General features: G+C 36.6%; 1 long non-coding RNA gene across 12 annotated transcripts in view; it reads left to right on the top strand.

The window, feature by feature from the left end:
* Positions 1–27584, top strand: part of LOC141386167 (uncharacterized) — a 180337-nt gene that overhangs the window by 34568 nt on the left and 118185 nt on the right. For 3 of the 12 annotated variants that reach the window (XR_015493098.1, XR_015493096.1, XR_015493094.1), the window contains exon 2: positions 13912–14003. The exons of the other annotated variants lie outside the window; for them this stretch is intronic. This is a non-coding gene — a long non-coding RNA (uncharacterized LOC141386167). The remainder of the gene's footprint in view (positions 1–13911; positions 14004–27584) is intronic. 12 annotated transcript variants of the gene reach the window in all.

The raw sequence follows: 27584 nt of genomic DNA, 5'->3' as shown, positions 1-27584 counted from the left end.
TGCTTTCATTTACTGCTATCCACTTGCTTCTTTTTTTCTTTTAACAAATTCACTCCTTTCTTGCCATTTTGAATCCATAAAGCTTACTGCTTGAATGAGATCAGTTAGATATGCATTTCAAAGCTATAGTGGTTGAACTTTTCCCATTGTATAAGCTGTTTATTTGCATTCTAAACATTGCTTCCTATAGACACATTCTGGATATTCTCTCCTTTTTATAGCATAAATAAGAGCTGTGCTAAATGTGTTATATGTCAGCTTTCTTATTCAGCATTTTAGTATGCAAAGTCTACTTAACTAGTGTTCACCGTGTGTTCAACATCAATCTCGCTAACAACAGCCTGTCGACAGCCATGGCGTTAAAATTTCCTCTTGAGGGAGTTTTGAGAGATGTCAGGTACATGTTCATGTTTTTGATGTCCTGTAACAAAGGTCACACATTTAGCTTGGAACATTAAACTTGGGTTTAATAATCCTCAGTGCCATATTATTTAAAACTAGCATGTTATTCTAAAGTTATTTTAATTCGAATAACGGTGCTTAATCGAACCCTATTCATCAAGTAATCCTAAATAAATAAATAAATAAATCACAACATAAAGCATCGCAATTCAACATAGATGATAACAAGAAATGTTTCTTAAACACTAAATCAATGACCATTGAATTAAAAGGATTTTTGACATACGTTTTAACATTTTCATTATAGGTGGGCATAGATACATTTTTTTGTGTTGCCAGATGTAGCTGACTGATTCCAGTAAAAATACCCACCCAGTCTTCTGTATTCACGAAAATCATGTCAGTGACAGATTTTAAGCAGAAAATTACAGATTGTAAGCAAATGTCTCAAACACAATGGGCTCCATTTTGACGGTCCATGTGCAAAACGCAGGGTGCAAACGCTTTCAGGGCGTGTTAGAATGCATTTTTGCTAAGTTATGGACGGGAAAATTCGCTTTGCGCCGTGGCGCATGGTCTAAAAGGGTTTTGTTTATTTTCTTAATGAGTTACAGGTGTGTTTTGAGAATAAACCAATCAGAGTCTCATCTCCCATTCCCTTTGAGAGCCAGCTGCGTTGCGCCATAAGCGCATTTGCTATTTACATGACGTAAAGTAAGTGGAAGTGGAAAAACTGAACATTTCACAGGCAAACAGTTAACAGCTTTTTTTTTTCGTTAACAGTTAACAGAAAACAGTTAAACAGAGCATCTACCGAGAATGAGAGAGGAATTATCTACTTTCACTTTCGCTCTTGGATAGGGAAACCTTTACGCACAGACATTAATTAGCCTATAATTAATTAATTGCGTTTGTTAAGCACAAATATTTGTTTCAAAACTATTTCTAAATTCAGTTTTAATTTCCAGCAAACGAATAAATGAACAATAATAACGAAGTGTGTTCAAAAACCAGAGTTATATCCTAAAACACATGCTGTGCCCCATATGGTCTAAAACCTGCAGGTGGGCAAATCTAAGCTTGTTTTTAATAAAACAAATATAAATTATGGATATAACAAATAATAATGCTAATAATAATAACATTATACAAGAGCAAATTGTTATGAATGAACTGAAAAAGCCTCCCGGGATGAAAAAAGAATAAGAGCAGTGATTTTTCATATTAATGTAGGCTAGAAAATAATATGCTTTTGTAATATTTTAATCCTTTATATTTATATCGTATATATATATATATATATATATATATATATATATATATATCCCTAATATTTAATTTTTTCATATGTAAAGATATTTGCGTATTGCTCTACATCTTCCTCTGTGTATTAAGCAGTGTGTAAGCGAGGTGCAAATCTGCGCTCGACTTTAGACCGGGTTAGTTTTGGTCTAATGAAAACTCTGTTATAGTTTCTCAAAATAGCAACGCGCCTCAGAACGCCTTCCTTTTTAGACCAGAACGCCTATGGGTGCACACATGAGCGCAAATGCATTTGCATACAATGCCGGGTGTATGTTAGGGCCATATAATTCAACATCAGAATTATCATCAGTATTAATGACCAGGACAAGTCTAAAGTCTGTTCAAGTCCACCATTCCAAGTCTATACAAAATGTAGCATTTTAACCAACAGTACAGCTACAGCCTATTGCTGTTTTACCACATGTTTGAGAATAGCAATAATAATCGCCCACTCATATTAACCTTTATTTTATATCTACAGAATCGTGAAAAAATCATTATTTTTATTTTAAGCAAAAAAATCGCAATTCTCATTTTAGCCAGAATCGTGCAGCTCTACCTGTTAGCATTTTGGCAGATCACCTCCTGCATCTACCATAAGATGCAAAACACTAGCATCTGGTGTGAACGCACAATAGCAAAGGCTATCATGCAACATGGACGCCTGTAGCATCATGCTAATTCAGTATGTCTTCCCTCTAGCCCTCCATCATGTGACTATCCCTTGTATTGGTTCCTCATTCTCGAGTAATTCTGAAAAACATGCAGCTGGTGTAGGCCACAATGAGTTCAAGATCTCCCATGACCGTAAGCCCAGAGATCCCCAGCCTGCAGGGCTAACCACCAAAAGCGGCTAGAGGCTGTACAGTATCAGCTCCCAGCTTCACCCTTATCCCTTATATCAAGGGAAAAAGTCTCCCATGCAGAAAAAAAAAAACCTTGCTCCATAGCGAGAATACATCGCCTCTTTTACGCACGCTCGCAGAAAGAGAAAAATAAAGAGAAGTATTCGGCCTCTCCATCTCCAGCTCCAAAAGATCCATTAGTATTCTGAGCAAAGCTTAGCCAGTGACAAGCCATACATCACCGTCACAGCAAAACGCTCTCTCTCTCTCTCTTTCTCTCTCTCGCTCTCCACAGAGCCGCCCTGCAAATATGGGGAGCGCATGTTCTTTTGTTTGTATGCCACCCTCTGTCCTGCGAGTGTCCTCTAATCTGTGTCCGCAGACGGCGCACGCACACGTACAGCTTTTACAGCTCAGCCATTACCGAGGACGTGCCGGAGGAGAGAGATGCATTCTGGGAAGGTCCGTAGGAAAAGGGGCACTTTTCACGATGCGAGCACCAATGTCTCGCCAACCGTACGTCCTTGACTAACCTTGTCCTTTTACGAAGCTATTAAAGAGCGCGGTAAATTACATTGATGGGTCCCTCAAAAATGACCTCCTGTTTTACTGTTTTCAGCCTGATCGACGAGGTCCAATAATGCAAATTATTGGAAAATTTGAGACGCCGATAGTAAGCGCTACTGCTCTGTTGCATTCTGAATAATGTCTGTTGTTATGCTGCTTTTTGAATGGGCAGGTGATACGAAAATGCACCCAATGGAAGCATTATGATGAATAAGACGACACTTTCCGCCTCTAATATGTTAGCATGTGAACAAAACATAGACATTATCATATTTATTACTCTGCTCGGCTCTGTGGGGAGTCATATTGTGTAATTTACAAGGCACAGAACACAAAAACAGCATCAACTACTTGCACTCCCTCTTTGTCTCCTTCAGTCTCAGTAGATAGCATGATTGCGCTTAGGATACCCAGCAGGCACACAACGTCATAAGACATTAATATAAGGTTCGATTTGGGTTGTGATGTCAGGTGACCAAAATTCAATAGCTGCGTCCCAAATCGCATACTTATGCAATATTCTACGCCATTTTGTAGTGTAAATAGTGTAAGTAGTGTGTTCACACTGAAAACTCTAAAGATAATAAGACCACCTTAATTACCCGGATGATGCACTCATTCAGCCGGTAAAATAAAGTGTGTAATGATGGACACTTCGCGCACTCATTGACCGCAGGTTTGCTCACGTAGCAGAAGGGGCGGAGCTATCGGACGCACATGTTGGATAACTTTATTTGTTTTGGATTGTGAAAGCAAAATTCTCCTATGAGAGTGATTATAGTGCCTCCCTATGGTGTATGCGGTTATTCTCACGGCAGGTATTATTTGATAATTCGGTCGTTTATTTCACTGATTTGGCAACCGTCAAACGTCATCAAGGAAACAGTTCGAATTTCCGCTTAGTAAAAAAACATTAGTGTGCCATTTGGGACGACACTATATACATATACTATCCTGTTGAGTGTGCAAGTGCATAAGTACATAGTGCATGAGTGTATAGTGTGCCATTTGGGACGCAGCTAGTGTCCAGCCAGTAGGGTTGCACTGTTTACCAGTACTATGGTAGTATCACGATACTATGGCTCCAAAATACTGGCGGTGCCACTGTGGTTTGTAAACGGTAGTATCGGCATTAATGACTTACATACAATAGATAATGTTGCTTGTGGACAAGTAATTAAAATCCTCAAACGTTTATGCAACAATTGATCATTTTATTTTAGTAGTCTGTGGAGCACTTTAAGGTTGCAAAACTGTGTAGAATTCGCACCTTTTAAGGAAGCCTATTGCACATTTTCTAACGCTTCAGTTCAGACTAGTGATGAGAAGTTCGGATCATTTACTGACTCGAATCTTTGAGTCTCGTTTATCGAGATGAACGAATATTTTCATTTTCATTTTCATTTTCAAGTCATTTCATTCATTTGGTTCAATTTACCAAAATGTTATTCAAATATTAAGAATCACTTCCAATCACATCTACAACTAGCCCAAAAGGTTGATCACACGACAATTAAGTCATAAATAGAATACTATAATAAGGAGAAAATAATAATTCTATGTTTACCTGCTCTTTTGTCTATTGTTGTCTCTTTGCTCAGCTCACCTCTTCATGTCTTCAAATATCAGTGGTTCGTTTATGTTACACTGTCAGTCACATATAATCTTAACCAATGATCAGTCTGAGTTGATAATAGCCATGATAATTAGTTCACCTTTCGAGTCTTCTGGTTCTTGAGTCGTTCGTTCATCATGTGACAGACCGACTCAAACCCGAGGACTCGAGAGATGAACGAATCAATTCTTTTTCCGCCCTTTAAATGCATATGATTGGCCCGTGAGGAACGAATGACTCAAACCCGATAGAGGGCATATGAATGGCTTTTGCTTTTCCGCGATGAACGACTTAAAAGATACCCCCTGCACAAATGTGCGCACACACGGATGAACAAATCACTCCCTGTGAGGACTCGTAGTTCCTGAGTCATATTGAAGATTCGTTCAAAATGAATGAAACGTTCAAGAACGACCATTACTAGTTCAAACGCACATCTGAATCGGTTCATGCCTGTTCCTGTTAATATGATTTAGTAGGTACAACAACCATGAAAACAACCTTTAAAAGAACGACTCACAAAGTAAAATTTTGAATTACTTTGGATTGTTACCTGATAAGACTGTAAAAAAGAAAATAGATGAAAAACCCAAACTAATAATTTTTAAAATGCTCTTTTGTGACAAATTTATTATGTATAAGTTGTATCTTTATTTTAATGTATTTTGGTTGGTCAGTTATCTACAAAATGAATTACTAAATTTTAAATATAGATTTTTTAACTAATTACATGTAGTTAGGCCCATTATAATATAAAATATAGTATTTCTAACAATATTCTTTATAAATGAAGTTATAAATTACAATATCGCAATACTATTTGGTATCGTGATACTTCAGCTGGTCAAGTAACGTAAGATTAATTAACGGTATCATGACAAGCCTACTAGCCAGCGTCTAAGAACAACGGTATTTTTACAAATGATAACAACATCAACAGATTAATACTTGGTGGATTTTGGCTGTGTTGGAAACAGAGTTGGGTGTAACGCGTTCCGCAGTAACGCATTACTGTATTCTAATTACAGTTTGGTGGAACGCAGTGACGTAACAAATAACATTTTCAATTTGTGTCATTTTATTACAGTTACTAAAGTTAAAGTAATTGCATTACTTACGTTACAAATATAGCTTTTAGAAGAAAAAATGCTTCTTTTAAATATTGCTTTCCTCTGCAATGTCAATTAATAAGCATGTGCTTTTAAATTGCTGGAGAACGCGAGCTGAAATAGGTGCTGACCAAAGTGGTTGCTTCTTCAAGTGGAAATACTGATGTCACTGAGCATAAAAACAAAAATATTGCTGTGAAATGCAGTCTATGTCCAGTCTATAAAGAACTTTCCACTGCTTTTAACTCAACCAGCAACTTGTTCAAGCATAGAAAGCGTTCTACGACAATACAATTTTAAATAGATTTTTTTGTGGAGGATCAGGAGTGAAAATATCTTTTAAATGTGAAGAGAAGCATTGCTGCGTATGTGATCGTTCACTTATTGGGTCTTTTTGCGTGTGCAAGTTTGTTATTTCCAATGCCATGCAGCTTGCGTACACAAATTCAGAGCGCATTTTCCAGGCGCATCAGTTAAAAACTGAGTCACATGAACTGACCAATCTGCTTCAGGCTTTGTATGTAATATACATATTTTGGTAGACTAATTACCTCAGACAAACATAGAACACCCAAATAACGCAGTGCTACAGGTATCCAGTTTTTTTTCAAGTCTTCTTCTTTGTTCCAAAAAAAAAAGACAAAATGAGAGAATTTTAAGCATGGGATGAACTCTTTAAGTCGTTTGAAATGTCAAGCTGCTGTGTTAAACCCATTGTAATATTTTTCAGTGAATATAAATTACTGAAAGAGCTGCAGTTTGTTTTATATTTTTATAGGTACATTTTATATGTTTTAAAAGTAAAGTTATTAGTAATCTGATTATCTTTTATATGAAGTAATTAGTAATATAATCAGATTACAATTTTCCAGTAGTAGTCAGTAATTTGTAATCTATTACTTTTTTGGAACACTGGTTGGAAAGTGACCAGAAACTAACATCGAGCCAACGTCTTATACCAACGTCATATTGACGTCATATACTGACATTTATTCGTCATGTATGGCAATTAAAATTAAATGTCTGATAGAATAGAAGTCATAGTGCAACCGTCCACACAGCATCAACCTGTAACATCAATAACTGTTGATATTTGGTTGATTTTTAGGTTCAACGTTCTGGGTTCTGACATCAACCTATATGTTTGTTTGCAAACAAATCGCAATGTTAGGGTAAAATGTCAGTCTGACATCATGTTGACATGCTGTGCCTGCTGGATATGAGTAAAAATGAGTCCGTTTAAAAGTGAATTGACATTAATAGCTCCTAATTCATAATCTAAGTTTTTAAAATGTGTTTATTTTAGTATTTGCTAAATTATAAAATTGTGTATTTGGCATTTGCTGTGCAGTTCATTTCGCAATTATTATTGGAATTCCTGTTTAAGTTCTTCCTCCGGATATATGAAAGAGATGAGAGAAATGTGTTTCTCATAAGCACTTAATAGGTTTTGAAAATGAATATGAGGGTAAATTGTTTGGTTCAACAGAAAAGTGCCGCTGTTGGTACTTTGGTTTTTTGTAGGGACGACGCGGAGTGAGTTTATTTGCTTGTTTGTTTGGATCAGATGCTCCATTTGTGTCACAGCAAGGAGATGCATAAATCTGGGTTGCGTTTGCAGGTGTGTGTGTTTATGTGGCTGTCAGACAGATCGAGTCTGGCCTTGTTAATTCATCGCCCCTGAGAGTGTGTTTTTGGTCCGAAAGACTGATTAGGGATATAGAAAGGTGAATGGAGGCAGGTGTTAAATCTGGAGCAGGAGCAGGGGACGGGGACACTGTCCTGTGCTTTAAGTGACCCGGTAGAATCTGATTGGATGAGGCAGTGACCTGCAATGTCAAGGTGACTAGGCCAAACAAGTTTCTGGTTGACCTCTGCTTCCGCTTTTAAAGGAACGCTCCACTTTATAAAACACACCAAGAAAATAGGCTCATTTTTACAACGAGTTAAACAGTTTTGTGTGTCATTCATTCATCCAATCTATGGGTCAGTTAGCTTAGCACAGATAATTGATTCAGGTTAGACCATTAGCATATCACTCAAAAATGTTAAAAAAAAAGAGTTTCAGTAATTTTCCTATATACAGCTTGACTGTTCTGTTGTTGCATTGTGTTCTGAGACCGACGGAAAATAAAAGTTGCTATTTTCTAGGTCAATAAGGCTAGGAAATTTTGCATTGTACTCTCAGTAATTAATCAAGGTACTTTGCTGCCTTGCATATATAATGCATACCTGAAAATAGTCCCTAACTAGGTAACTGCAATATGTAATACTATTAGTAAACAATGAAGCTACAGAGGAGTCAAGCTTTGATTAGAAAAAGTCTAAGTTTCTTTTAAAATCTATTTTAAGGGAGATGCTAATGGACTAATCCTACTCAATTATTTATGCTAAGCTAAACTAAGCTAAAAGTGGTCCTGGAGATTGGCTGAATCATACCTGTCAACCCTTCTGTTTTTCCTGGGATTCTCCCATATTTTACAGTTGTATCCTACTATCATCCCCTAAAGGTATTTCTCTCGTATTTTCAGTCTTTCTATGAAGGGTGGCAATAATCATTAAAGAGCTGATTCTCGCTATAACCCATACTGCCCTTTGCTCTTAAATGTGAGTCTGTTCTGTGCTTTCATTTTATTTAGACAAAACACTTTGAGATGAATATAAAAATGGTGGGATTCCCTTTCCTTTTCATTACAGGTGCCGTCGCCTCTCCTATGCAATCCTCAAAACAGTCATATAGTGGTGCGTGACTGTAAGCAGACGCGCTCCATAGTGATAAATAGACGCTGTTTCCAAAACGAATTCTGTACACATGATTTGAAGTGGAGCGAAAGTCTTAGTTTTAGGTGCGTGTTTGAACAGACATATACACATAATTAATAACAATAACATCTAAAGATGTCGATCTTGGTATTTTTATTTATTTATTTTTTTCAAACACAACAAATTTTGTCCTTAATGAGCATAAACAGTTGGGAATGCTTTCATTATAACATTAGAAGTGTGCATTTTTAAAGTGACACCTCTATTATTATGTAATCAAGAAAAAATCCAAATAAATGGAATTTATCCGTTGCTCTTTAATCAGAATGTGTGAGTTATACAGCAAAGAAAAGATTAAAGCAATTTGATAACTTGATTCTTTTTCTTTATAAGAGCTATTCATTTTAATAAGCTGAACTGTTTGCTAATTTATTTGCTGAGAATGTATACACTGTATCTTTTTTCTTTTGTAAATAATAATGGAGTTGCTGTCGCCTCACAGCAAGAAGGTCACTAGTTGGAACCTCGGCTGGGTCAGTTGGCGTTTTGTGTGGAGTTTGCGTGTTCTCCCTGTGTTCACGTGTGTTTCCTCCTTTCCCCCCATAGTCCAAAGACATGCGGTACAGGTGAATTGGGTAGGCTGAATTGTTTGGAGTGCTTGAGTGTGAATGAGTGTGTGTGTGGAGTATTCCCAGAAATGGGTTACGTCTGGAAGGGCATCCGCTGCATAAAAACCTGCGGGATAAGTTGGTGGTTCATTCCACTGTGGCAACCCTGGATTAACAAAGGGACTAAGCCGAAAAGAAAATGAATGAATGAATGAATGAATGAATGAATGAATGAATGAATGAATGAATGAATGAATGAGGAAAAAAAAAACATCTCCCTCATCATTTAACTGACCATTAACTAATGATAAAAACATCCCTTATTATGGTGGCAGGTATGGGCTGAATGGATTTTATATCCAGGCCTTTGAATGGTAAAATTGTTTACTGGATTTCCTCAGTTTTCTTTATTTTTAACAATCAAAACATTACAGTAGATGTAATGCAGAACTTTACATTGACACCCAGCTAGAACTTGAAAAGCATCAAAACACAACTTTAAAAATGGAATATAATAAATTTAAATCCAATATTTATAATTTAAACCCATTTAAAATCACAAAAAGAAATGAATAAACACTTGAATACGTTTATTGCCCAGTTTGTTATAATATTGTGCATTGAGATCTGGTGACTGAAGGTCTTTTGAAGTTCAGCGATCAAGACATGCCACTTTATCTTGCTGGAACTAGCCATCACAGAATGATTACTTTGTGGTCATAAAGTAATGGACATGACCATCAACAATATTCAGGTCAACTGTTTCATCTAATAAATGCTAATTTGTTACTAATAGGCCAATTAAATTTCCCCCACACCATTACTGCATGATCAAATTGAATTGCTGATATAAGGAAGGCACGATGAATCCATGCATTCATGTTGTTTTTGTCAATTTCGGACCCAGTGTGCTGTTATTCTGCTGCAGGAGCTAATTAGCTTCAAGGTTCAGCCATCTTCCAGATTCAAGATTAATCCAATGTTGAACTCTCTGTGGTCTTTAAAAATCCCATGGAACTTTTAGTAAAGAGTAAAGGTGTAGCCCAAGGGTCCTGCCCAGATTCCCTCTATTGGCCCTTACCCACCATGACCTTCCAATCATTCTCATTCACTCAACTGGATCTATCACTGTCTCTCCTCTTCAGCTACAGCTGGAGTATGGTCAAGCATTAGAGCCATTGGAGCTACCCACTGGGGTTGGTGAGGAGTGACCCCCACATGTGATCGGCAATACACATAAAACATGTAATCCATCCATCCATCCATTCATCCTTCCATCCATCCATCCATCCAATACACCCATCCATTGGGTCTTTAGTTTATTGAGTGGTTATTTAAGGTTAAAATTGCTTTTCTATCAACATGGACCGCTCTGGACTTCTGGAATTGAAGCATTATTGGTCACAGAACTGCAACTTTCTAGACCTTTACTTTTTGTATCATCAAATAAACAAACCGGCAGACACAAGAAGACACTTTTTACTATGGAGGGACAACTCCGCTGGCTGATTGTATCCCTGGTCATAGTATACTAAACACTTTGTATGCTGTACATCACTTTAGAAAAACTACATTACGAGAATAAAGCGCGATTGCGGCAGGAAAACTATGTTTTACTGCATTGCAAATAGCGAAGGTGCATCGCAAGTCACTTAACAATGTGGGTTGAATTAATTGTGCTTCTGGAAATATTACCAACAATCCATTTGGTAATGTGTTTCCCTCTCTCTTTCTCTGTCTCTTTCTCTCTCTCTCTCTCTCTCTCTCTCTCTCGCTCTGTCTCTTTTTTAAATTGTTGGTAAAGCGCTGTCAACAAATATTTTTCCTCCACACATTATAAGATGTGACAGCGCATTGGACTATGGAAGCTGGATTAGTCCAAGAAAATTTAGCAGTTGGGTCTGTTTTAGTTCGGTACATGTTCTTGCCACAAACAAACCACTCCAGGGTTTGTTTGAAAGCGTATCGAGACCACCTCTTCAAGGAAGTCTTGGTATGCTTTTTTGGTCTGCTTTTGGTTGGGATTGCTACATTCACACCTGCCCAAACGAACCGCACCAGGAGGGAAACGAACTCTAGTGCGAGTCAATCGAACTAAATAGGGCACCCTATTACCCTAAAAACACCCTTACACTACTGCATTATAGCGAAACGTAATTTGTTACTGCAGTGTATGACATTTCTAAGGCATTACTTCCAACACAGTTTTAATCATCATATATGACATTTCCTCACACAAACATGCTTATCTCCAAGCATAAGAAGGCTTTGTTTTGAGCTTTGTTGCTACATTTATTTAGTGATGCACAGATCCCGATACTTGGATCGGATACCGGTTCGATTACACATATTTTTGCTGGATCGGTTATCATGTGCTTTATTCTGTGTAATTTATAAGCCAACAAAAGCCATGAAGGTAGCTTATTATAAGCTTACTATATGAAAGTCATGTATGGCTACTATACACCAAATGTTCTGAAGCCATTCTATAGTTTAATAAGAAGCACAGATGACTTTTCATGTGGTTAAACTCATGTTCAGTTCAGCGCTTTCCATTGCTGCACCTGTCAATCATTTTTCATTCTTTTACAATTCAAGCTGCGTGTCGTGTTCATGACAACACGAAAAACTTTCTCCAAGACTATTTGTTCCAGGTAAAATAAGTAATCAGTGGAGAAATGCATTTAGATGTGCATTAAATAGGTTAATTTTGACCTGCAACAAGGAGTTCATTGCTGTTTCTAAATCATGTAGTGCTGTGTTTGTTAGATGAGCTGATCGCATTCGCAACACTGGAGTATTATTGAAGGATTATTACCTGCTCTTCACACACAAAGTAAGCCTACCTGAAATGTTGAATTAGAAAAAACTCAATAATACATTGGACAGATCCTCAACACACTCATTTTTTCCTTTTGTGCTGCTAAGTTTAGAAAGTGTCCTCAGATACCAGAGGGCTGCGCGGTGTGTCTCAGTGATGCATCAAGCGTTTTATTCAAGCACCGGCTACGCAGACGTGACGTGAAATTATTCTCACGACGAGTTTCTGTTCTTTCATCCTTCCAACTGAGTTTATTCTTTCGAGGATAATACTTTCAGTGCTGCGAAAAGCCTGGCTCATTGTGGCCAAAGTAGTTGATTAAATTAATTAAAGTGAAACTGACAGGCAAAATATAAATTGTCATTAACAGAAAAGGGAATGTTTATGAAGTAAAACTGGTCTCAGACAGTTTAGGTTATGCCGAGTTAAGACTGCAAGATGGATCGGCGACGGGGGCTTTCACATTGCATGACTTTACATTAGGAAGAATTGCCGACAATTTCGTCCAAACTACGTCTCAGAGCCAAAAATACATAGTATATCTTTTGTTAACTACATAACGAGAAAGAAGCCTTTAATGGGGTAGATATTGTACATATTTGCTCACCTGGGTTTGAAAGGAATTAGCAATTTCTCCTCAACTTTTTTTTTACTTTCTGTATGAAGCGTCAAACAGACACGGGTGTCCTCCACTAGTTTTTCCTCCATTTCTTGGGTCCAAATAAACCAAACATGAGCGCTTTTAACTTCTCCTTCAACCTCCCGCTGGTCTGCAGGTACACACACTCGCACACAAGTGAATGTTGCTCTCTCATTGGCTGTAGGCGATCTGTTAATTTCAGCCAAAACTTATTTCACACGGCATGATTTGAATCGCCGACAGCTCCAGATGTTAAGCACACCAAATATCTTACAGGCATCAGACAGTCTCTCACGTGCATGAGCAACGATTTGCCTGTGATTTCAGGCATTTGTCGGTGATTTCTCAACCTGTCGGCGAGTCAAAATCGGGTCATGCAGTCTGAATTCGGCATTAGTCTGTGTCCAAAATCTTACTATTAAAAAAGGAAACCTAAGCTGGACCACAACAAGTCAATGTCATAACAAATGCTCAAATAATGTAGCCTAGTTTACAGCAAGCATCGTGTTTTTAGTTAGACTGTGTCATCTGTCATATACAGTAGGCCTATAGGTAGATTAATTTTGATAAAGATAATATATTAATTGAGTTTAGCACCAGAACTTAAAATAGCACAGTATCGGGATTGAGTATCGGTCGATACTCTGAATTTTGGTATCAGGATCGGGACGGTTCCAAAAAAGGTATCGGAGCATTCTTACATTTATTATACTACACTAATACACAGCCGACATAAGTTCAATGGTCAGTTACTGACCTAGAGAAAAGGTCAAGGCGACTAAACCAAACTAATGTCAGTTTGACCTCAGTCTCAGCTGTGTGGTCAGGAATTGTGCCCTGTGAACAACCTCAGCATCACCTTTCGGATGTGTCTGTTATGTATGCTGGGGAAGCGCTCTTTTAGATGCACCATATATGACCCACTGTTGCTCTGCTTTATATCTTCACTGCTTCAATGTAGATCCAACATAAACTATGTAATGTGATCTAATTAAAATACTATCTCCCTCATATTCATGGGAGATATAATAGTAATAGGAGAAATGAGCAATAAGCAAGCTTTTTTTTTTTTTTCTAGCATGTAAGATTGCTACATGAGCAAAACCAGTAGTGTTTTTCTTCAGTATATAATTTCCTTGTCCCTCAATCTTCCACTAGTGGGCACTCACACTACACTAAGCCTTCCTTCAGAAACCCCACTGTTGCATCTCTCCTCTTCTGCATTAAAACCCGCAGGCGCCGTTGCTACGCAGAGCCCTGCGGAGACCCAGCCGTAACCCGGCTCCCTCATCACAGCGACAGGGAGAGAAAATGTCAGCCCGCTGAAGGTTGGTGAGGTTGGCGACGTAATTAATTAATGTTTTGATTTGGTGGCGTTTCACTTTGGCGCAGCGCGGGAGAGTGGCATTTAAAGGGGGGGAGATATTAATGAATGCAGCCCTGTCGTTAAAGCCATCATATTGTGGATATTAATGAAAGGAGAGGAGGACACCGAGGAGGAAGAGCGGAGAGAGGAAATGACACGGAAAGGGAGTTTTGAGTACGGGCGAACAGGTGGAGATATACTGCTTGTTTAAAATTAAATGAGCAGAAACAACAATTCTTGAGATGTATGTCCTATCTCAATCATATGTTCATTTTGTTAAGTTAACCTAATCAATTTGTGTTGGGACAACATGAATGAATTGTTCCAGTGTGGCATGCACCAAGGTAATAATAGTTTTGGATATTACTTTTTTATTTATTTATTTTTTTTAATTTGACATTTGTAAGTTTTTATTTCGTTTGGACTTTTTGTTTTCAAATTCAGTCTGTTTTAATTAGTTTTCAAAGGTAGATTCAGTCACAGTTCTAGACGAGAGTAAATGGGGGGCTGGGCAGGGGCCACTTGTACTTTTAGGGGGCACACTTTAACATACATGACAAACTACTTAAACAATTATTCGAAGTCATTTTCTTTCATGCATCACTTTGCAGACTTCATAAACAAGCTAATTAAATAACTTAAACTCAAAATAATCTTATTCACAAGTAACTTTGAAATGTAGAATAACACATTTTTAACATTCAAGTACATCAAGGCACATCTTTTGCCCCTGTAAACTTTAACAGACACAAGTGAAGTCTTTTTTTTTGCCCTCCTGTTAATTTAAAATAATGTTTTCCAAGTGATCTTTAATAAACCAAGGAAATCTGCACAGTATTTCCTATAAAACAAAACAAAAATAAAAAATCTTCTGGAGTTATAATACGTCTTATTTCTTAAAGTTTGTATTGAATAAAAGCAGTTTTTAATTAAAACAAGTAAAAATAATAATTTTAGGGTAGGTATTATTAGCCTCCTTAAGAAATATTTACTGTGTATTTTTGATTGCACCAGGGGTTTTCAAACTGTGGGGCGTCAGCATCTATTAAGTGGGGCGCGAGACATTTTGGCATGCTCTAGAGTAAATTATGATGACGATTTTTATGTGTTCACTAGAGTGAATCTGATTGATGTTAGCTCCACATCTTACTATCAGGTAGAGGTAATTCGTTTGAGTAAAATATTTACAAATAAAATAGACTGGGTGCTTATGAATGACGGTGAATTTAAGTAAAACCGTTCAGCCGCCTGACAAAAAAGTGCCCTTCTGAATTAAATCAGCTGGATGTCCTTCTAGATCTTTCACTTACTTTGAAGACATTACTGACTACGCTTACATGGACATCAGTAATCTACAAGACTTAGAGTGCAAGACTGCTTCGGAGGTTAAATACACAGTATTGATGGGAAGTTCAGGTTTTTAACGTGAACCGGATCTTTTGTGATAGTCTTCCCAAGTTTGAACTGAACTTATCGAAAAAAAAAAAAAAAAACAGTAATCAGTCAATTTTAGTCAGTTAAGACATCACCGTAATCTGAAAAGTTTCTTACAATTACGTTTTGCAACCAAGCATGTATCACTTATTTAAATTCCATTACAACTTCCTTTCATAAAAATAAACATAAATTTTTCCAGAAATTAAATTAAACATAAATTTTTCCAGAAGATGAGGCTGTCATGTACTGTTTGTGATCGGTTTGCTGAATCACGCTTGCGCAGTATTATCACTGTATATTCACCGCTTGTGTGCTGTTCTGATAACTGAATAACTCAGTTTACATTGGTTTATTTGGAGTCAGATGGGTATTAGGCATGTAAAAAAGTAATTCGTTTGTGGTTAAACATTTACGTTAACTGAAATTAAAATAAAAAAAACTGAAGATGTATTGTGTATATACAAAACTAACTGAAGCTAACTAAAATTATAGCAAAAACATCCTTCGTTTTGTTTTCATCTTTATAAAAGTATTTAATACAGAATGTAAGCCTTTTAGAAGTGAATCTATTTACTTCGCACTCAGAGCCTGTAATACTGCTGCCATTGGCCAGATCAAGCCGGTTCTCCTCCAGTCAGTGCTCGCTCTACCGACGAAAACAAAGCCTAGACATGACAGCAGCACAATGACAACGTTAAATACAACCCAAGCAGACACTTAAAAGTATTAATTTAGCACATTTGTGCCCAATATTGAGTTTTATTTCTGTATTAGTGATCATGATCGCAAACAAATCATTCTTTTTAACTGGATATTAGTGAACCAGTTGAACTACACTGTAAGAAAAATTCATAATTTACCGGTTTATTTTCGGCAGCTGGAAAAAAAAAAAAAAAAACGTAAAATAACGGCCATTAAATTACAGAAATTTACTGGAAAGTAACAAAGGTTGAATTACAGACATTTACCAGAAAATTTAAATTGAAGTAAATTTTTTGTCATTTAATGTCCGTTATTTTACAGTAAATTTGTGGAATTTAACGGCCGATATTTTACTTTTTTTTTTGTTCCAGCTGCCGAAAATAAACCGGTAAATTATGGATTTTTCTTACAGTGTAGTTCAACTGGTTCACTAATATCCAGTTAAAAAGAATGATTTGTTTGCGATCATGATCACTAATACAGAAATAAAACTCAATATTGGGCACAAATGTGCAATATTTTTTTTCTGGCACCCCAGCTGCTGTAAATAAACAGTAAAATTATGGATTTTTTTTTTTACAGTATAGTTCACCAAAACGAACTGAATCATTTGAAATGATTCACGTCTCCAGTAATGTTAAGCGCTCATCCTGTTAGCCAGCACTCACTTTTGGGGATTTACACCTCCCTAACTTTAAATAGTAAAGGTTCTTGACTCCAGTAAGCAGGGCCGGAGTGGGACTTCTTTTCAGCCCTGGAGTTTCAAGCCTCAGACCGGCCCACCTCAGTTCACGACTGACTATATTGAAATAAGGTCATTTCCAATTCAGTTTCTAATTACACTATCACGTCTTTTTTTGAGAAAACAGCTGATTTAGAACTTCAAATGTTCAGCAACCCTAACAGTATTATATGTCTTAACAATAAAAATGAAAAAAAAAATTATTCAGACGAGGAACTAACCCGGGACGGTGACGTCGAAACCTAACGTGCTAACCACTCGACCACAACAGTTATATGGTCATTAACCTGCACGCTGCATCTTGATCACGAGGCTGCGAGAAAATATATAAAAATAGCAGAGCTGCGGTAAAATATTGAATAAGAACACTGTGGTCAAGTAAATAAATACATTAGTAAAGTAAAGTAAACATTAATTTAAAAAGTGTGACTGCTGAGAGCAACAGATTCTGGAGCTAGGGACACCAGCCCTCGCGGCCAAAAAACGGACTGGCCCACCGGTCCTCCCGATTAGCCAATCCGGGCCTGCCAGTAAAATAAAAACACAATTTAGGTATCATTGGAAAGAAGACATTTTGGGCTTTACTGTCATAAAAGGGGAAGTTGCGTGCTCAAGAATATAAAAAAGTTATACATCATGAAGTCATGAGAAATGTTTTTATGTTTAATATTTGTTTTTCCATATACAAACGCAGGGAAACATTAATTAATGCAATGTGCTAGAAAAAAATATCCCTTGAAAACCAAGTGTCTCGTGAGTTTATATTTCAAATCTGATTAAGATCTAATAAAATTTGATTGAAAAGATTTTTTTTTTTTTCATGCATTTTCGTTAACTATAATAACCTTGGCATGCTCCTTATTCCTCATTTCTGCAAAGCCCCCAAAAATCTCAAAGACATCACCGTTTGCTGTGCGTTGTGTAAATATCAATGTCTGTAAAAGCTTTCCTCTGTCGAGTTCGTCCGCAAGCTTACGCCTCATGTATCGTTCTCAAGGCCATATCTGTGTGTTCAAGCCCCAGGCTGAATTCATCTCCTGATGTGCTCTTCACAAGCACTGACAGGCCTGTTTGAGGCATCATGGGATGGAAGAAACTCTTCAGAATTGACGTTGTTGTGTTTTTTTTTTCCTTCTCTCTTTCTCTCCACGTGTGGACACCCGGCCTCACGTCTCCCCTTCCGAGCTGCCTCCGCTATCTATTCCTATCTAGCGTTTGCTGAAATGTCTCGGAGCTCTTCCGCAGTCTCAATTACCAGTGATGGCAATCTGCTCGCGCAACCAGAGGCTGCTGCAGGTGGCTCGCCCCCGGGGAACAATATGGAGGAGGCAGGCTGTGTGGCAGCCGCGATTCTGGGAGAGCTAAATGCTTGCACAGGTTCACAGATACTAGTAGAGATGTGAAAAGAGTGGAGCGACTGATGGAAGTTATAGTTTTGTCGTAAGAAGAGTTCTTGATTGTGCTCACTTCTGCGCAGATATTCTACACATTGAAAACTTGATCCTCCGCTTGACGTACTGTAAGCTTCTGCTGGTATCCCCTTTTTATGCTGCGATTAATTTAAATGTGCTGTCTATAGGTTTCTGGGTGCTTTGGTTTCTTCCACAGTCTAAAGACAATAGCCCTTTTCACACAGTGAGACCGGTAGATATCCGGAAAATTTTCAAAGCAAAATTGTTCACACAGGCGAGGACGTTACGGAATTTTTCCGGAAAAGATCATTCACACATCCATTTTAAATACCGGTAAATTCTGACATCATTGACTAGAAATTACCTCTAAACGGCTGGACTTGTATTTGTAAACATTTGACTAGATTACAAACTCTGTGGATGGATAAGTATTGTGTACAACTTCAATGAAAACATATAGTAAACACCTTTTGCATGTCGTTATGTACATAACGTGTGTGTGCTGGTGCTCACTTCTTCACTTGCACACGCGACGCGTCAAGCAACTGAAGGAAGCAGAGCTTGAAGGTAAACAAACAACGGATAATCATAAGCATCTTAGACAATTATTTACAAAGTTGGCATTAACAACGAACATATAAATGTTGTCTGACTAACATCTAGCAGCTAAATGTGTCAACTAAAAATATTCAAAGGCTGTTATTCTCATAAACCGCGCTAACGTGAATGCGTCTGGCCAGCCTGATCTCACGAGAAAACGTAAGTATTTTACGTTTTGGCAGTTTAGTGGCTAATTCAGTCGTAAGAAAATGTACGATTTTAAAAAGGAGGCGTGGCACCTAACCCCACCCCTAAACCCAACTGTCATTGGGGTGATAAGCAAATCGTACTAAAATGTACGAATTAGATCGTACGAATTTGTACGAATTAGCCACTAAATGAAAAAGTTACGAATTGCCGTGAGATCGTGTTGGTCTGGCTGTACTGATAGGCTAAAGTAGACGTGCTTGAGGTTTTTTCAGAAGCCTTCGTTCACACAGTGCAGCATTCCGGCAAATTACCAGTAATTTTACAACTTCTCTTTCCGGAAAATAGCCAGCACAAATTTACAGCTAATTTTTAAAAAGGGCCTGTTCAAACATACAGACCTTTCCAGAAAATTGCCGGTAATTTTCCGGGAAAAGTCTGTATGTGTCAAAGGGGCTAATGTGTTATAAGGGAATTAGATCAACCAAAGTTGGTCATAGTGTATGAGCGTGTGGTAATGAGAGAGTGTATGGGTGTTTTCCAGTAGTGGGTTGCGGCTGGAGGGGCATCCGCTGGCCAAAGCATATGCTAGAGTAGTTAGCGGTAGGGCTGCCCAATATATCGTTTCAGCATTGATATCCCAATGTGCGCATTCACAATAGTCACATCGAAGGATCTGCAATGTTAAGCTGGCATTATGAGGTGTAGGATATTTTATATTGGTATTATATAGCCACAGTTCAAAATACACAAGATGTGTGGCATCACTGCAGTTTAACCATAATGAAGTAAACGTTTATCATTTGCATGTCTTTAAGTCCTATGAGACCTTAAAGTCATTCGGGCAGAATAAATTTTGACTCATTAACTTTAATAGAAAATTATTTTATTGTATTATTTTATTTTAAAATTATTTAATAACTATTTAAGCTGTGTTACTATTTTAAAAAGTCTTTGCAGTTTCTATTCACGTTAGATTTTTCGATAATACTTCATTTAGTCATGAAAAATAAATCATTAACAACGTATGAAAATATTATTAGGCACATTATAAATGGGGTTGTAAGTCAAGAGTACAGCATTTGTAGCTACATTTATAAACTGCTTACTAACGTTTATTAATGTAGAGTTAATGCTTAACAAATAAAGAATTCACTAGATGCTAATGTGTAGTAAAGGATTCATAGTGTGTAGTTATTGTAAAGTGTTACCTAACCTAAAGTCACTTTTGCATGTTAGTTGATGCATTAAAATTGTCGATACACATATGTCCAGTTGCCCCATTAAAGTAAATTTTGTGTATATATATATATATATATATATATATATATATATATATATATATATATATATATATATATATATATATATATATATATAATCAATTAATTACTACCTCTTTTTAATAAATTATGACTCTTAATTTTAAACTTTTATGCATTAACTTAGTAATTCAACATCACCTAAGATTAACAAATGCTTTTGTGGTCTCTTCTAAAAATTCAGCTACTGACCTTGGTTCTTATTGTGCTTCGATGTACCACAGGAATACAGAAAACAAAGTATTTAGCAAGTATTAATTTAAAAAGCACTTTTCACATTCCTCCAGTTCTAAAAAAAAAAAATTAAAAAAAAAATTCATTAAATGTAACATAAACCTGCAGAAAAACAAGGTGTTAAAGTAATTTGGCGGATACTAGACAATGCATTCCTTTTTTCTCTGCAAAGTGAGCTTTTTCCAAATTTTCCAAATCTAATTTTTATTTGATTTTTCTGCATGGGCTAGTTTCGTAATCATCAAAATTCTGTCTCTGTTCCATCTCCTTTGGGTCGAGATGTATCATTTTCTTTCTTCTATTAGATGTAAATTGTTTAGAAACTATTTTTATAGACGAACATTTCTTATCTGCCCTTGCCGGACCCTCTAAATTAAATTTCCAAGCATTTTTACGAAAAGTCCAGCATGCTGATGTCATTGGAATGCATTTCTTCTTTGTTCATCTATGTTCGTAAAAGCCCACACTTCACTGCTCGCCATTACAAATTTGAACCCTGTTTCGGGCGCAATCAATTCCATTCTTCTGTGCATTATTGCTCCGGTGTAGGAGACAGGAATCCAGAGATCTCATTAGACTAAAACAAAGTATTCATTTCTGTGCCTGGTCTAACGATCCATGGCAATCTGCAAAAGCTAAAGACGGGACTTTGACCGTAATGGTACTCAAAATGGGGAGAAAATGTGAGCAGAAACCTCCGAGAGAGGCTCTGTCTTTGATTTATTGAATGCTCACTCTTGGAAACTCTTGGAAGATGGCATGAAAGCGGACAAATGGAATTAAATTTTTTAAATTAGCCACCCTCCCTCCATGGATGTCATGTCGAAAATCCCAATACTAAGTGACATGGTTTGGATGTGCTCTTTGAAGAATTTGAAGAGACAATGCTCTGATTGAATTTAATTTGGTAATAAGAGGGCACTTTTGAAAGCTTGAAAGTTATTTTTCATGACAGGATACATAAAGCGACTCTTTACTCAGCGGATGGGGGAAGAAATGAATCATTCGCACATTTCCTCACCCACAATCTTGTAATTGGCTTTGATGAAATGACATGCCATTATAAACATCGCCATAGTTGTCCTTAAGGGCTTTAAATAAGATGAAGCTGAGATTTATAAGCATACTGTACTGTATGTTTGTGTGTGTGTGTGTGTGTGTGTGTGTGTGTGTGTGTGTGTGTGTGTGTGTGTGTGTGTGTGTGTGTGTGTGTGTGTGTGTGTGTGTGTGTGTGTGCAGCTGAACAGTCATATTTCCTTTAGTATGTAGCATAGAAAACCTAGAAGTATTTCAGACAAAGGACTGAGTTCAATCACATTCCACTCCAATGACCTGGACGATTTTTCACAATTACTTTGCTATCGGCAGGCATTTGGAACCTTTGGTTTGATAACCAGACACATAAATTTCAATCCCCCTAGCTTGGAAGACAATTTAAAGCCTCATTGATATGTTTTATTGAATTAAATAAATCTGAAAATTTTGTTGTGTGTGATAACAATGAAATGACACAGGGACAAAGTACTGAACTACTGAAATGTATTTATTAATTTGGCGATGGAAGTGTAAAGACGTCTCTCATATGGAGAATGAAGTCACATGTATTGCTAGGGTGTAATTTATGTCACACTTCAATTGAGTGTAAAAATCTTGATGGTTCTTTGGGTCTCCTCTATCAAGTCTGATCTTTATTTTGGATCTTCTATTGGATTCAAGTCAGGTGATTGGCTGGGCCCTTCTACAGCTTTATTTTCGTTCTCTGAAAGCTTTTGAGAGTTTCCTTGGCTGTGTTTTGGATCAATGTCTTGCCGAAATGTCCACCCTGGTTTCACCTTCATCATTCTGCTAATGTAGATGTTGGATTAAAGCAGCTAATATTAATTAACGACAAAGGGCAGAGGGTTACTGAATAACTACTGAGAGATTTCAGCTGCTGTCTGGGCTTTCCCTGCCTTTCTACACCTCCCTTTCTTCATGTGTTCAGTACTGTTCCCTGCGTCTTTTCATTTTATTACATTTATATTAATTAGTAAACTAATCAGATTTGTTTACTTTGCATATAGAGATTTCTTTGATTGTTACCAACATTTGGAGACATATTTAAGTCAACGATACCTTTAGAAATATGTTTTCTGAGAAAAATGGTGACGTGTTCAATATTTATTTTCCCCACTACTGTGTGTGTGTGTGTGTGTGTGTGTGTGTGTGTGTGTGTAACAATCAATGCCAATAACAAACACAAATAATTACAATTAATAATAACACAACGCGTGCAGTGAGCGAGGGATCCCTTCGGATTCATCAACATGCATGATCGCGTTCATCAAATTTTCTTAAACTAGGCATTCTAAAGTATGGCTGTCTTTTACACGCACGGATTCTGACACAGCAACGTGAAGCAGATGCTTTACAAAACTTGCGTGCAGGGGGAAACACGTCAAACTTATGAAATATGAGGGTTCATGGAAGCAGTTTAGAGGCAGAGAATAGCGCTGTCTTTGACAGCTTGCGGCGTCTATCTGCCACTTTCACTACAGTACATTTACATGGACACCAATACTCAGCTTTGATGATTAAGATAATACTGATTAGAGTCTACCATGTAAGCATCGTTTTTTGACTACCATAAATGAGAGTGAGAGTGAACTGCTGAACTGCAGTTAGTCTAAAGATTAAAAATGAAACACCCGAAATTGCATGAAACTCTGGAGGAAAAGCAGGAAATTTATACTGAAACTTTCCTTCAGCGCGTCCTTGGTCTTATCCAAATTTCTTTGCACGTTAAACACATGCAGGGTCGGAGCAAGCTGAATTGGCTCTCTAGGCAAATGGCAATCATGCCGCCCTCTACCCGAAAGTGACTGGTTTGCGGATTAAAATAAGAACAATGAGGGAGAGAGGTGTGTGTAGTAGATGAAAGGTAGGACCGTGGGGTTCGCTAGCTATTCTGCTGCCCAAGGCGGCCGCCTAGGTTGCCTTTATGCACGCGTCAGCCCTGAACACATGTCGGCCACAAAAAAATAAAATAAAAAATTCAACTGCGTTATTTTTGTTTTGTTTCACATGTTAAATGTTTCAAATTAATCATGTGTGTTAACCCACTAATTTTTTTTAAAAATATGTATATGTGTGTGTATATATATATATGTATGTATATATATATATATATATATATATATATATATATATATATATATATATATATATATATATATGCATAGTGTGATTCATTGCATATTAGGATACACTTATCTTTTGATTGGATAATAGTAGATATTATAAATATTATTAACAATAATTGCGATAATAATCCCAATATACTATCAAACAAATGTAATTTAATTTAATTTATCTGTGCATAAAATCTGTGTATTTATCGGCTATAAAGCTGTCTGTTCAATTCCACAACATCTAATTCCATAAATGTGCATGTTTCTGAATCGATTGAATTGTATAATGGGCTATTGTTATGGATACATTTGTCTCTCAAGATTCTGAGAAGATGTCTTCTAATTCCTCCTTTAATGCATATGTATATATTCCTCTTTTAAGCTCAGGCATGCAAACAAAGCCTGCAAAGCTTTCTGGGAGGCATGCTTGAGAAAACAAACTACACAGTTCCAAAACCAAGTCAGCTGTCTACCTAGACAGCATCTTAAGGCATCACATATACTAATACACAAAGGCTGCAAAGAAAAGATTGCTTAATCTATGGCCATTTTTAAGCACCATTAGAAAACCTGATCTCAAAATGAAAAGTTAAAGTACATAGACGATAGAAGTTTAGATGTAGTTGATTAGATTTATTGTTAGCTTTTAACTTTGTAGGAATACATAACGCTAATCAGTTTAAAATTTGCACATTATGCTGTATTTAATTGTTACCTTACTAGCATGCTAGCATCCCAGTATTCTGCATGATATGTTGATGTTTACGTAGAGCTGGAAAAAACCCACAAAACCTAAGATGGCTTTTAGCTGGTTTAAGCTAGCCTGCCCACATTACTGTTTGGCCAGCTGAGGTGTGCTAAACTTCTAAAACCGTCCAAAAGACTGACCAGGCTGAGACTAGCATAAATCAGCTTACTCTGGCTTTGGGTAGCCTATGTGTACATGACAACAATGTACCAAAGTTTTTTCCCTATTGTTGTTTTTGGAAAGTTTCACATATACTGTAGATGCCAATGATGTGATGTTGAAAAGGATCATTAACACCATGTGCTAACTACATGTGCGCAACATGTTATAAAACGTATTTTCTATGTTAAAAGGAGCTTTTTGTTTTGATGTCGGATGGTCATCATAACTTTTTGATATACCAAAAAATTTCCTTAGAAATCATTAGAAAAAAAAAAACAGGAATCTGTTAAAGTTTTAAATTAAACACTGAAGTGTATTGTCATTTCAAAGCCAAATAAAAAACTATTAAAATATGTATAAACTTTCTCCAATAAGGTAGGAAATTAAATACGACAGAAATGTGGACAGTGTGTGGATGATTGAGAGGGGACATAACTAAGCAACACAACGATCTGTTAAAGAGGAAGTAGTATGTCCCAAAAAAATGAATAAAAAAGAATTAAAACATAATAATAATAATAATAACAATAATGTTAATAATAATAATAATAATAATAGTAATGATAATAATAAAAATAATTATAGCTGCAAGCAATGATGAAAGGGACCTCGCACCCGAGCTCGCCGCCGCCCGGTGGCTTCAGGGTGACAGAAAACAGCGGACATTATTAATTTTAGCTGATTTTAAAAAATAATAATAATAATTAGAAAATCACAGATTTATGCCAAACTTCCTCCTGTCAGCAGGTGGCAATATGACTGTCAAATACAGGTTACAACTCATTATTGGTTAGTACATTGTATTTAAAAATATATATATAAATAAAACTTCTAGCTTCTCCAAGCAGATCAGGAGCTTTAAACCATGCTGGAGCAGCAGCAAACCAGTTACCAGCTGGCCATACTGCTTAATGGGATCAAACTGGTTTTTGAAACAAGGCAGCTGATTGACCAGCTAATAACAAGCTGGGAAACCTGCTTCTGTGGTCAAGAACAGTGGGGATTTCCATCAGAATAAGAGGGCAGCTGCGATGTACAGTATGTACTAAAACTATATTTGCATGTAAATTACTGTTTTTCACTGTCCTGTACAAGCAGCGTTGGTGATTAATGGGTATGTTGGTGTGCCAAGGATGCGGTAAATGTAGGCCATTGGGATGTGCTAAATTAAAAGTAAACAATCCTTTGGAATGCAAACAATCCTTTGGAATGCATACATTTATTAATCCACTAGAAGTGTATTATTATCATCATTATTATCATTATTATTATTATTTTATTATTTTTTTAATTATTATTATTATGTGCTGATACTTAGAGTAGTTTAGTACTGCCATGTGTATGTCATCGCCATTCATTTATTAATTTTAAAAATCTAAATGGCTGACTGATTTAGAAACATAAAAGTACATCAAATTGTCAATAATGAAACACTCTGACATCCACAATCGTTCAGGAGTGCATTTTCCAAACAACGACGTAACTCGCGGCTGAACTATCATAGTACGATGCGTTGTTTGGAAAAAAAAAAAACATATGTAGTAACGAGTGTTTCCCAAATCCTATAGTTTCTCTGTTGCAGATCCATCATTTGAACCAAGTTAGTTATATTGTAAAACATCCATAATGATGCTCTAAACAGGGTAGAGTAACAACTTCTTTAAAGAAGAACCCCATAATTTCTTTGTGCAAATTTTACACACATAAAAAAATCTAAATCCAATATTAGTTTTGGTAAAAACATGCACACCCTTTCCAATGTTTCCTTTACAAATATTATTGAGAACATTACATATTCTATTCTAAAACATAAATCATTCACAAAAGCTAACATGTATTGTAATGTCATATATAAATCATATAAATAAATATAAATAACCTACTATAAATTAAAAGCATTTACACTTTTAATGAAATGTTTTTTGTTTTCACAAGCTCTGGAGACGTAACAAATTCTTCTTTTAAATATTAGGTCACCTATAGCTTTCATCATGAGCCACGGCTGTGTTCAAAATGACATTAATGTTTTTTAAAATGCACTGTGAAGGGAGCACATTTGTAAACTCGAAGATCGTTAAAACTGTACTGTGAAAATACATTGAAAGCAAAATATACCTAAAAGAGATGACATTATTAATTTTTTTAAAATAATTCCAAATTTAAATGTTAGAATGTTCCAAGCGAATAGGACATAGGGAGGATAACAGGGAATAAAAAAAACCAGGAACTATGTTTTTAACTACAGCTCCAGAGGTGTAGTTGCAAGAATACAAGTTTGCGATGCAGTTTGCGAATGTTCGTTGGAGTGATGGCAATTATTATTATTAATTATTTTCATTAATTCATTTATTGTAACTTTCAAAATTCAGTAACAGGGGTGATCATGCATTAAAGGTTTTTGGACCTTCAGTACTTTTTAATTGATTGATTCGCAAATTAATTGATTTATTCTGAAAAGCAATGATATAACTGTAGACCAGTGTTTCTTAACCCTGTTGCTGGAGGCAAACCAACAGTACATATTTTGGATGAATCTCTTATCCGACCCATTAACTTAAGGTTTTGGAGTTTCTCCTCATGCTCTGAGTTGATTTAGGTGTCTTTGAATAGGAAGAAGTTGAAAATGTGTACTGTTGGTGTGTCTTCAGGAACAGGGTTGGGAATCAACCCCCTAGTAAAATATTACATACACCTCTAGTAAGATATTACACTTTCATAGTAGTGGTCAATCAACAAGTTGTTTAGTAGCCTAAGATTCAACTGTTACAGTACACTTGCCCCCCTTTTTTTTTCCATTGGTCATCTTTATACGTACATGAAATTAGAGAAACAGTGCAGATGATGAGGCAAGTCCTTTGGAGCCTTTT

Source organism: Danio rerio, chromosome 6 (genome assembly GCF_052040795.2).
Source record: "Danio rerio strain M-AB ecotype USA chromosome 6, GRCz13ab, whole genome shotgun sequence".
Taxonomy (NCBI): Eukaryota; Metazoa; Chordata; class Actinopteri; order Cypriniformes; family Danionidae; genus Danio; species Danio rerio.
Note: the sequence above shows the minus strand (reverse complement) of the source record. Positions and strands in the feature narration are given on the sequence as shown.